Here is a 13,635-nt window from a genome sequence, read left to right as displayed (position 1 = left end):
AAGAGAGAACAAGGACTTTGTCCGGCTCAATCTTGAACCTATTCTGATAGAGATCAAGTCTAAATTAAAGGCGTGGGGCAATCTCCCTCTCTCCCTTATTGGCCGCATAAACCTTCTTAAAATGAAGACCCTCCCCAAACTTACGTACATATTTAGGAACTCCCCACAATGGCTGACTAAAACCTTCTTTAATTTTCTGAAACAACTTTTCCTCTCCTTCATCTGGGGACCCAAATCCCCTAGATTTAAATACACCGCTCTCACCAGGCCTGTGGGTGGTGGGGGGTTGGCTCTTCCTGATTGTCACAAATATTTCCTAGCCACTCAGCTTGTAACTGTCCATTGGTGGTTGCGGCCGGACCTGACCAACGCTGCAACTGTCCTGGAGGCAGCTATAGTGGGGTCTCTGGAGGCCTTAAGGGGTTTGATATTCAGGGGGCCAAAAACACCTCACTGCCTCACCCCTTTTATGCGCACCACTATAAGGGCATGGAGGGTGGGAGAGGCACTGAGGGCATCCCTGCCAAACTCCTGGTCTCCTCACACCCCCCTGTGGCTGAATCCTAGCCTTCCGCAGTTTAGTACCATCCCGGACCCGCAGACCTGGGCCAAGTATAAAATACTGACGCTCGAACATGTTGTTACCAACGGGAACTGACTCCCTTTCATATACTGCGGGATAGATTTAATGTACCTGCATGGGCCCATTTCGGATATCTTCAAATCGCACATGCTTATCGATGTCAATTCTTGGGACAATCGGTCGTACTGGACTACTCTGAGCTTGAATCCATCCTTCGGGTAAAAGACCTGGAGAAACCCATGTCTCAGATTTACGGTTGCCCTACTGGTTGCTGCCGTCCCCGAGCTGTCCTCCCTCCGCAGGAAATGGGTGGTGGACATACCGGAGCTGGATGACGATGACTGGAGGGAGGTTTGGGATTTTCCGTTCTCCCCTTTGGTTTCAGCCAGGGACAAATTGGTCCAATACAAAATTGTACACAGAGCCCACTACACGCCCCACAGACTACACCAGATGTCACCGGCGCATTCCCTGGCGTGCTGGCGCTGCTCATATCGGCCAGGAGACTTCATTCACATTTTCTGGGCTTGTCCAGCGATTATATGCTACTGGAAAGAGGTTCTCCTGGTGATAGTTAGGACTACTGAGATTAGTATTCCTTATGATCCTAAATACTGTCTGCTGGGGCTAGTGGAGCAAATGTCGATCCTCAGGGCTCGGAAAACACTCATATCCCTGTTACTGTACTATGCACGCAAGGCCATTACCATGACCTGGAGGAAACCGTCTCCCCCCTCTATCAAATTCTGGTGAACGCTAGCTTGCCCCTCTATAAGGCCACCTATTCGAGCAGGGGTTGCCCACAGAAATTTGAGAAGGTGTGGAACTGCTGGTTGGACGATAACACTACGGCAACGGATGTAGTGAATAACCCATAGTTCATCGTTTTGGATGTAGTATGGTTATAGGCTGACCCAACTGCTCCTATGACACCTTATCCGGTCCTTATAACAGCACAAATTCTCCTGCAATACCCTCTCCCCACATTGGGGTATAGATAGACAAGGTTGTGTTTGTGTTGATTTGCCCTGTTGCGGTCGGTTGCTGCATTAGAGGCAGAATGTATGTTATGTAATGCGCCCTTTTGTGGCCTGTTGCCACATTTGGAAGTTTTCCCCTGCGTGGGTAATGTTTGGCCCCTGCATGGGCAATTCTGTATGTCAATGAAAAACTCAATAAAAAAGATTTTACAAAAAAAATAAGTTTTTCAGACTTGTTTACTCCCCATCAAGTTGTCTGCATTGAGTCCCTGATTAAGTTTTCTGGACACTTGTCATTCAAACAATATCTTCCCAGCAAGCGTGCCAGATACGGGGTCAAGATGTATAAGCTCTGTGACAGGGCCACAGGCTATACATGTAGTTTTATGGTTTACGAGGGAGAAGATAGCCACGTAGATTACATAGGGAGTGCTGGCAAGATTGTGTGGGACTTGGTGTCACCCTTATTCGGAAAAGGGTTCCACTTGTACGTGGACAATTATTACACGAGCGTGCCACTTTTTAGTCACTTGTTTGATCATCAGATTGGAGCATGTGGCACCGTGCAACCTAATCGCCAGGACTTTCCCCAGCGGCTTGTAGATTCCCATCTTAGGCTGGGGGAGAGAGCCTGCTTCAAGTGTAATAATTAGCTTACTGTGAAGTGGAGGGATAATAACAATGTTTTCGTTCTTACCTCCCTTCATGCAGACACAACAGTTCAAATTCCTACTGGTATTGTGGAGAAACCCCTCTGTGTCCACGAATATAACCAAAATATGGGAGGGGCAGACCTCAATGACCAGTTTTTGGTGCCGTACTTAGTTGCCCCTAAGGTCAGACTCTGGTACAAATATGTGTCTGTATACTTATTTCAATTGGCTTTGCTGAACGCTCATGTGCTATACAGAGCTTCAGGATGGACTGGATCCTTCCTTAAATTCCAGGAAGAGATCGTCAGAGCCCTTATGTTTCCAGATGGTGCTCCACCTCACCTTCCCAATCCAAATGCAGTAAGCTGGCTGCATGAGAGGCATTTTCCTTATGTACTCCAGAGTACCCCTACCCAACGAGCACCCCAAAGAAGATTTGCTGTCTGCAGCAAGCACGGATATAGGAGTCACACCCATTATTATTGTCCCTCCTGTCGTGACAATCCTGGTCTTTGCATTGGTGAATGTTTTGAATGCTAACATACACTAATTGAGTATTACCGTAGGGTAAAGCACTGCACAGACTAGGCACACTTTCACTGGGTCTCTCAAGATGCCATCACATTTTGAGAGACCCAAACCTGGAACCGTTAGGCCGCGTACACACGCGGGGACTGTTCGGGCAACTTTGTCCGCTGAACAGTGTTTCGGCGGACAGTCCGCCCGTGTGTGGGCTTTCAGCGGACAGTTTCAGCGAACAGTCCGCTGAACAAGGTTTTTCGGAAATTCCGAAAAACTGTCCGCTGAAACTTTGTTTCAGCGAACAGTCCCCTCGTGTGTAGGCTTGTTCGTCAAACTAAGTTCCGCGCATGCTCAGAAAGGATTTACACGCCGAAAGTTATAATGCAGTGTATAGGACATCGTATTTTTCGTCCCGTCGTACGTGCCGTTCACGTCATTGCGCACGGTTTCAGCAAACTGTTCGTTCGTCGTGTGTGGCCATGTCCGTCCATGCTAATTTTGAGCGGACTGTTTGCTGAAACTGTTTGACGGACAAAGTTGGGCGAACAGTCCCCGCGTGTGTACGCGGCCTTACAGTTACAACAGTAAGCCCTTGTAAACACGGTCGGACATTCTGACAACAAAATCGGTCGGATAAATTCCGACGGATTTAGTCCGGAAGTGGTGTTGCATACACACAGTCGAACTAAGTTGTCGGAATTTCCGGTTGCCAAGAACGCGGTGATGTAAGCCGTGTACGACGGGACTAGAAAAGGGAAGTTCAGCACCACGTCCGGCACCCTTTGGGCTCCTTCCACTGATCTCGTGTTTATCATGTGTTAGTAGAAGTTTGGTAAGAGGCAATTCACTCTTTTCAGATTTGTGCTTCAGATCGTTACTGCTCTTCAGTTTGTGCTTGTCGGTGCGTATCTGCTTATCAGTGCGTGTAGTCAGTTAGCATTTGTTGGTCATTGTGGACTATATCTTGGTATATAGCACACTTTAATTTTCAGTGCTTATTGTCCGCTCGTTTCTGGTTTTCAGTTAGTTCGTTCAGGCCTTGCTGTTTATCGGTACCTTATGTTGTCCGTTCTGACCAGCTGACCGTTTTAAGCCATGTTTCGTGTACGTACTCATCGTAGATTTCGTGCTGTGCAGGGGCTTGGTGTTAGGCTTTTAGCTTTGACACAAGGCCGGTCCATGAACAGGACAAGGAGGAGTTCGTGGACCAAGAATTGGTTGCTCCAGCGTGACCAGGTCTCGTACATGCCTTTGCTTTATGAGATCTGGGAGATTAATCCTGATGATTTCAGGAATTATCTCCGGATGACGGACCCCGTTTTTCACCATCTGCTGGCTTTGCTATCCCCTTATATCAGCAGGCAGGATACCTGCATGCGGCAAGCCATCACTCTGGAGCAGAGGCTCATCGCCACGTTGCAGTACTTGGCGACAGGGAGAAGTCTTCAGGACCTGAAGTTCTCGACAGGCATCTCCCCCCAGGCTCTGGGAATCATTATTCCAGAGACCTGTTCTGCCATCATACAGGTCCTGCAGAAGGACTATATTAAGGTAAGTTTTCTCCTTTAACATCACATTCTATGTATTTAATGTTTGCTAATGTATTGGATTTCTTTCCTCATTCCCTAATTACCATGATTGCAATATGATGTAATTGATATGCTGTGTCCCTTTGTCCTCATGCATGCTGGAAGCTTTTCAAGTTCCTTTTTTGTCCTTCATGCATATTTGTCTTCACTAACTTCCCCAGCATGCTCTTCTGGGGCTATAAACCTATAGCCTAGTCACTTATCAATGTATTTTGTCAGCTCCATAGTATTGCTTTCCCCTAAACACCCCCTAAAATTAGTACAAATGTTATGTGTGTGCTTAAATTCATGCAGAGTGCCAGAGGTTTTTTTTGTTTGTTGGTGGGCCAAACTCATTAGAAGCCCCCCTCCCCCCCAACTGCTAGGTCAGCTGATAGCAATCCTCTATCTGCTGACCTTGCCAAACCCAATATACACTATACCTACCTTTTTTCTGTTCATGTAGTGCAAGGGCCTGCCTCAATACTTTCAAATGCTACAGTTTAAAGTTTTTTTCTCTCCTATTATTATCTTGATAGGTAATAGCAGAATGTCAAAATATGCTTCCATTTGTTCCTTTTTTTTGTATTATGACACTTCTTACCTGTCCGGTGGGCTGCCAATAGTGTAAGTAAGGAGGGGCTGGCCAAAGTATCACACATTATTTCTGCATTCAGCTCTCAATGAAGTGGAGAGGGTTACCTGTCCAAAACATCTCCCCACCCTAATTTTTTGCAATGGGCCATCAGATGGGGGGGGGGGGGGTGAGGAATCTGATAAGGGGACCTTATACTTTAGGCTTTAAATACTCATTTACAAAAATGTTATACTGATCTTGGCCAAAAATGTTTGTGTCTAATCTACTTGCAATGTTGATGTGCAAAATGACAATTTTTTTTTATTGTTTGACTCCACAGTTTCCTTCAGGACTGTGGCCTCCCACTTTGCCAGCCGTTGGGACTTTCCCAATTGTGGAGGTGCAATTGATGGGAAACACATCTGCATCGTCCCACCCCCCAACTCGGGGTCCTTCTATTATAATTACAAGGGGTATAATAGTATCGTGATGTTGGCAGTGGTGTCAGCGATGTATGACTTCCTGTATGTGGACGTGGGGAAAAATGACCGTATGTCGGATGGTGGAGTGTTTGTGCGGCTGGAGTTCTACTGGCGTCTCCAGAGTGGCAGTCTGGGCTTGCTACCTCCAGAGGAGGATGTGGAAGGACTCCCCTTTGTTTTCGTCACGGATGAGACGTTTGCTCCCACAAACCATCTGATGCAGCCTTTCCCGATGAGGACCCTCACCTCGGATCTGAGGATCTTTAACCCCCCTGACGGTCTTCCCGAGTCTGGCTCGGGGTGGAATTTTTATACCAAAAGCGGTAACCCCGAGCCAGACTCGGGACTGCATCGCTGGATCCAGGAAGAGGTTTACTTACCTTCTCCCTCGGATCCGGTCTCACTCGATTCATCACGGAGCCGAGCTCCGTTCCCTGCGAGCGTTGTGACGCACGGGGACGGAGATCGGCGCCAAATTCAAAAAGTGAAACACACAGTATACATACAGTATAATGTAATCTTATAGATTACATTGCTGTATGTAAATATTTCACATCCCCTTTGTCCCTAGTGGTCTGCCCAGTGTCCTGCATGCAGTTTTATATTATAAAAACTGTTCTTTATGCCTGGAAACTGGAGATTGTCCATAGCAACCAAAACTGTCCCTTTACATCAAAAATGATTTTTGACCAGCTAGAAAACAGCGATAATAAATTAGAATCACTCACAGAATTGAGGGATAGCGATTTGTGGGGAGATCCGTCATCAAATACTGAAAAGTAATGACAGTGACAATTCTGCAACTGAGCAAATTTCAGTGTTTTTGATTCGATTCAATTATTGAATAATTTTTATTATTGTTATATTATTATTTGGTACAATTATTTATAATTATTTATTATATTATAATTTATGATTTCATTTTTCAAACTTTATTATACCCGGGATGTCTGCTAGACTCTGGTTTGGACAGATTTAAGAGAGTTATTCCTAAGAATTACAGGACTACAATATAAAACGCCAAATTTTCATGCAAAATAATGGTACCGCTTTTAGCACCTAAAGTCCGAAAAAATCGTACCGCCAGGGAGGTTAATGTGCGGCTGGCCAGAGCCAGAAGAGTAGTGAAGAACGCTTTCGGGATAATGGCTGGTTCTGCCTATTTTTGACTCCAATACACATGGCGGAATATAAACTAAATCATATTGTGCTTGCCTGCTGCTTTCTGCACAAGTTTTTTGAAAAAACATTCAGAAAACTATGTGGCCTCAGTTGGCCCTGATGCAGACTTGACAGGAAATGTGAACCTCTCGGCCCTTGAAGCTGCTCGTCCTGGCTTGCCCCCCCCCCCCCCCCAAAGTGCCCGCGAGGTCAGATATGTGGAGTACTTTATGGGTAGGGGGGCCATTGATATTCCAGACAATGTCTGAGAGGCATTTTTTTAATACATTTTTCTTTGAAACTCCAATGATCTTTGTTTTCATTTACTGCTTGGCTTTGTTTTAGGTGTCTCATGAGTTTGATTTGTGTTTTTTTTTTGTACCTTTTTGTACAACAGTGCAAACCCAATTTCAGAGCGAGATAAGGTGACAGTCTCTTCTTCAGATAATCTTATTATGTTGTGGGTCTGCTACACACACACACATTGTTTTTGTTGATAATGTATGTAGTGCATTACTGACAAAAAATATTGATCATTTTCAGCACCATGGCAGAAATATGTGGGGTCATGAAAATGGCGTGATTGAGGAAATTTAAACATCACTGTGGGTGTTATTTACTAAAGGCAAATCCACTATGCACTACAAGTGCACTGCAAAACTGCACCTGAAACTGCACTTGGAGTGCAAAGTGGATTTGCCTTTAGTAAATACCACCTATTGCCACAGAAAACAACAACTTTACTACAAATACTGCTTTTGCACATTGAAAAAAATTTAACTTTTTACTCAAAGCACATTCACATGTGCATTTAGAAAAGGGTTTTACAACAAACCAACATATTTGGTGTATATAAAACATTATTTTGGGTAACATTTTTATAACTTTGCATTTTTGTGTAAATAGGCATGTATCAAAACATAACATACAGAACACAGGAACTTACAAAGTTCAACTTTGAAAAGTGAAGACAATATCAGACATGAGTATGTACAAACTGTGCTGATATTGCCTTCATCAGATGGGGTGTCACCCCTGGAAAAGCAAAATTTGGAGGATGCACACAAATTGAGAATCATAAAGTGGCCAACATGTGCTATCTCCCATCATGGGGTATCAATGTACGTGTTTTGGAGGTGCAACCCCTTCATCTCAGCCACTTTAGTAGCAAGGAAGGGGGTTGCACCCACAAAACATGTACATTGATTCCCCCATGATGGGAGATAGCACATGTTGACACACTGTATGCATCTTCCAAATTTGGCTTTTCTAAAAATATAAAAGTGTTTTTTAAAATTTTAAAAGGATGCTAGCTAGTTTGGGGTGTTTCAGACTTTCCCTAAAACATCAATGATGCTCTTAATTTTTTGTTGAAAATCATTGATGTTTTTCTGGTTATTCTCGAAATCGCAATTGCACCCCATTATCTCCCCATGAGGATCTGGGCACTTTCACTGGTAAAATGCGATTCTTCTTCCACAACATCCACATCACCTAAAAATACATTTAAAAAAAACACACCATGTGTTATAAATATGCAGGAATACATTGATTAGCTTACCTGAAGCTGTGGTCTCCGACATTCACCTGTTGTGGTGCCAATTTCACCAATTTCAACAATCTCTCCTTTCTCCTCCTCCTCTGCTTGTGCTTTTGGTATTTCCCCTTCTTTGGGAGGTGTGGGGTCCCTGGTGTCCTCAGACGTCCCGAGTCTTCTCTCCCCTATGAGAATTTAAAAAATGAATACTTAGCACACAGATATTTGAGGGCAGAAATAGGAATATGAAACATTGCTTGGAAGTGTTGTACAATTGTGTTTTTTGGCAGAGTTCAAAGGTGAAAACATTATTTTTGACACTTTCTAAAGCTGGAATACTTACCTGTTGTGTGAACAAATGTAGTCAAGTGCAACTTGGCAAAACATAGTTTTGGAGTGGGCTCACAAACAATGTTTATTACGAACGATTGAACCCATGAACATGAAAGTGGCCATTTTAAACTGTACAACATTAAACCAAAGCGACAACTACTTACTTTTTTGAAGAACTCGCTTGATCCTTTTGTACTGATCATACTCCCTCAGTTTCAGGTCTGACCAGCGTTTTCTCAGTTGATCCTTGGATCGTCGTACCTAAAAATTCTTCTGAAGACTCTTCACAACTTTAGTCATGATCTTGGCCTTTCTGACATTTGGGTTTGGGTAAGGTCCATGCTTCCCATCATAGTCGTTCCTCTTCAATATGTCCACCATCTCCAACATCTCTCCAAAAGACATATTTGAGGCCTTAAATCTTCTCCTCCGGGATCGGGACGTTTCAGGCTCCGGGCTTTCCTCGTCCTCCTCCTCGTTAGTGGAATTAGCATGCCCCTGCGGTGTCTCCGCCATGTGCTCTCCCCACTGTGCCGAAAGAGAAGGGCGGGGAATAGATTAGAAAGAACATCAGGGGCGGGCGAAGTTTCATGCATGCGCACTGTATATAAAACGCGTCACGCGTGTGTCGTACGTATGATCTGTGAGCAGAGGGAGAAGCTGATGCACCGATCGTGCAAACGAAGGTACAATTTTTAACATGATACATCACTAGCCTATACTGCTTCTAGATTGAGGCCTGTATTGGGACAAGATTTAGGAGAGTTTAGCCTGACATTAGGGTTTGTCTTGTGTTGTGTCTTGCAGAGAATATGGATGGGTTTAACGACCATAGTTTCCTCCCTCTGTTCATCGATAAGTACAGGGAGCTGCCCTGTCTGTGGCAAGCTACACATTCACAGTACAGTAACAAATTAAAGAGGCAGGCAGCGATGGAGAAACTGGTGGAGTTTGTGAAACAGGTGGTCCCCAGGGCAGACAAACTATTTAAAAGTGAAAATTGGTGGCCTGAGGAGTACATATCTGAGGGAGTGCAGGAAGGTGCTGGAGTCCATGCAAACTGGAGCAGCAACAGATAAAGTTTATGTCTCCAGGCTGTGGTATTATGAGAGGATGCATTTTCTGTCAGACCAGACCCTTCCTTCCATGTGTCCTTCTACGCTTCATTCCACCCCTGCTGAGTCTTCCGACGCCCAACCTGGGCCTTCCAGCCAGGAAGGTGTAGAGGAGCCCAGCTTGAGCCAGGTATAGTATTGTTCTACATATTTTTGGAGTAAAAATGAATGATGATGAATGATGTTAACTTGATTGTGGAATGCAGCAGCCAGGAGGTGGCTGTGGAATGTGGCAGCCAGGAGGAAGCAGGGGTAAGAGGCAGCCAAGAGGTGGGCAGGCGTAGGAGCCTGACTCAGTGACAGGTCCCTCACCTCTGCCTTCCACCCAAAAGGGCCAAAAAGGGGGGGAATGTGGAGGAGTCGGCTCTGAAGCTCATTGGGGAGGCTTCAGCGGCCCTCAAAGCCACCTCCACATATCAAGAGGCCTTTGCCGCCTTGGCTGCCTGCAAACTCCAGCAAATGGAGGAGGGGCAACACCTCTTGTGTGAGGAGCTCATCATCCACACACTCAAGGGGTTGTTGGGTCAAATCACACAAACAACACACTTGTGTGATTTGGACCATGCTCCTCCTCCTCCTCCTTCTGCCACACTTCCAGCACCACAGCCACAGCCTGGAAGGAAGCGTGGAAGGAAGACCAGAGAGTGATAGCCTGGGTTCAGTCTGGTCTGACAGAAGATGCAGCCTCTTGTAGGACCACAGCCTGGGAACATAGATGTAATCTGCTGCTGTTCTGGGTTTCTTGGACTTCAGGGCCAGACTGCTCTCCCTCAAATATGTACTCCTCTGCCCACCAATTTTTGCGTTTAAATAGTTGATGTGTGCCCTGGGGGCCAAAGGCTTTGCTAATCTCCCCAGTTTCTCCAGCGCTGCGTCCCTCTTTATTTGTTACTGACACCTAAATAAAGGTTTTTTTTAGTTCAAGAAATACTTGTCTATGTGTTTTACTTCAAAAAGCACAGTTTATTTGTGAGTAGGCAGGTACATTTCAAAAATACAAAGTCAAATTAATAACAAGGGGCACCAACACCTAACAACCTCCTCTAGATTAAAAAAGAAAACAATAAATTAAAAAGATAATAATGGTGTTGTGGTAAGTTGACACACAAAACACACCAAAAAAATTGCAAAGATGAGCAAACTGTCAAAAAAGGAGGTCTTGATTAAAAAACCAACCACAAAATTAAAAAACCCAAAAAATGATTGGGGAGATGTGACGAATTAAAATACTGTATTCATGAAATGAGGAAAAAGAATAAAGAAATACGTTTTGTAGAAGTGTGTGTGAATATGAGCAGCAAAACAACTTAATTCTTGTAGCATTTTAAAGGAAAAGAGAATGCGCTGCATTAAAGAATTTTTAACATTACAGCGTGACGAATGTGCTATATCGATTACGAGCGGTAGTTTTACCTGACCGAGCGCTTACGTCTCAGAATTTATTCTGAGCATGCGTGGCACCTTGTCCGTCGGACTAGGCTACACACGATCAAAACTGGCGCGCATCCGACCGTGTATACAAGGGCTAACAGTTACAAAAAAAAGTGTACATTTTTTTTTAAAACACAAAAAAAATTAAAAATTATTGTTGTTTTATTGTTCTCTCTCCCTCTATTCTCTCTCTATTGTTGTGCTCTTTTTTACTGTATTCTATTCTGCAATGTTTTATTGTTATTATGTTTTATCATGTGTGCTTTTCAGGTATGTAATTTTTTTTATAATTTACTGTTTACTGTGTGTTATTGTTAATCATTTTTTTGTTTTCAGGTACGCCATTCAGCTGCAGTGCACATTTATTTATCTTCACAGCAACAGCGTTTGCTCCCACAATACATAAAGCCGTGACTCCAGCACTGTCGGAGGTGATTTCACCACCACAGTTAAAAAAAAGAGCATATAAGCCGAAGCATGGGGGCAGCAGGGGTGGAGGAGCGATTTTCTCCTAACTTTTGCGGGCGGATGCCCCCATGGATTTTAGGCACAGATTGTGTTAAAAAATGTTTTATTTTTTACTATTTGTTTTTGTATTTGCTTTGCAGGTATGGCATGTCTTACTGTTATACTGTAATGTTACTTGGTTTTATTGTTAGAGATATATAGTAAGGAGTGTGTGGCCCCTGGCCCGAACCTATACACATTTTTTACATTTTTTATTCTGATTTTTATTTTTTATTTTTTTTCTATTTTTTGTTTCTAATTAGTTCCTCGGATTAGTTCCTATTCCACTCCGGGACTGAATAGATATAATTTTGTGGTATATGTCTTATTTTGGTTTATGGTCTTGCAAGACTTGAAAGTTATTTTTATTTCATTTTATATAATTTTTTATAAATATCTCTAACCAGATTCCGGTCTATAAATAAATAAAGCTTAATTTTTTGAATATACGTTTTTGTGATCTGGAGTTACTACACTATGGGATTTTTTCCATCTCCCTGAGGATATTCTGACCCGCTAACACCAGCCCTACTGCAGTCCCTGTGCATCAGAGGAAGAAGAAAAGGTGGACGTTTTTTTCCTGGGCAGACCAACTTCTGCAGCTCGAGACAGATACGCACTTCTGCCCCTTGTGGGCATAGGGATCCGGTGAGTGGGGACCTGAGGGGGTGAGCACGGAAGTCATCGAATTATTTGTATGAGCACCAGTCACTTTAAAGATTCACCTGTTTGAAGACTCAGAGCACACACAACTATCTTCTGTCAACTATTTTTTGTTAAGTGGACTTTATCCCTCAAGGACTTTTATGTCAGTCACAGACTTAATATGCTATATTATGCATGTAGTGTTTATTTTTGTGTATCTTTGTGTATCTGTGACGCTACTGATTTTTGCACTGGTTCGCACTTTGAGCTATTTTTTTCACTTTTGATCCTTCACATATTGTGATATATTTTTTTATCTTTTTTTTTATTTTTGATATTTATATATTCTTTGGCTTTGGTTTTATGATTATATTTATTTGGTTTAGTACCATTTACATTGGTGTAGCACACACTTTCATGATCATCTTTTGGTCACATTTGAGGTACATTTCCCTTAGTTATCGGCCTATTGTATCATTTTGCACATGCTTACATTTGCACATATTTAATTTACTTTTGTATTTTGCACATTTGGAATTTCCTCAGTGTATTACAATCATTGATGTATACACGCCACACATTGCACTATTGTCTAGAGGATATATGACTTCCCTAGTTTCATTCGTATACTCAGATATGGAAGTTGGTATGTACATGAAGTAGAGAGTGACAGATACCCCTTCTCTTAGATCATAGAATTTACACATTAGGACCTATTCTCTGGTCCACTTGTATATACTGTTGGGCCTCTGGCATTGGTATATGGCAAGGTTCACTAGCAACTAGGAGCTAATATTATCCTAGAGGTTTTCAGTCATCTGGGATATACAGTATATACCTAGCAATACATCTATTAGAGGTAGCGCCTGGGTCCCTTACTATATATCTCTATTACACTTGCAGCTCACGGCTTCCTTTTGGGGAGGTGTGAGATATAGGGACGGCAGCACCTTTTACCTAATCTAGTCTACTATATTTATTACCACAGCCCGGTTTATTTCTTTCTTTAATCTTTTTATTGTTTTATTGTTAACCATCATTTTCTTAGCAGGTACGCCATTCAGTTGCAGCGCAGATTTATTTATCTTGACAGCAACAACGTTTGCTTCCACGATACATAAAGCCATGACTCCAGCGCTGTCCGAGGTGATTTCACCACCACACCTAAAAACAAAATGATGCATGTATGCCCATCATTAGAAGTGGGTGGATGAAGGGAGGTATTCTAATGGTGGGCATACCCACTGATTAATCTCTTTTTTTTCGTTCAGCCCACAGGCTGCATGGAAAAAAAAACATTACAATATATGCCCAAAAAGCACCAGCAACGTATTGGCATATACCAGTGGTTATACCAGAATGATGCCTGCGGGTTTAGGTATCATCTTGGTATCATTCTTTTTAGCCAGTGGTCAACTTTCATGTAAAAGCAATCCTAGTGGCTAATTAGCCTCTAGACTGCATTTACAAGCAGTGGGAGGAAATGTCTCCCCCCTCCCACTGTCTTCCATGATTTTCTTTGGCTCTCCTGTCCGAACAGG

The sequence above is a fragment of the Lithobates pipiens genome, unplaced genomic scaffold, assembly GCF_037356315.1.
Source record: "Lithobates pipiens isolate NorthernLeopardFrog02 unplaced genomic scaffold, aLitPip1_a1.2 Scaffold_25, whole genome shotgun sequence".
Lineage (NCBI taxonomy): Eukaryota > Metazoa > Chordata > Amphibia > Anura > Ranidae > Lithobates > Lithobates pipiens.
Note: the sequence above shows the minus strand (reverse complement) of the source record.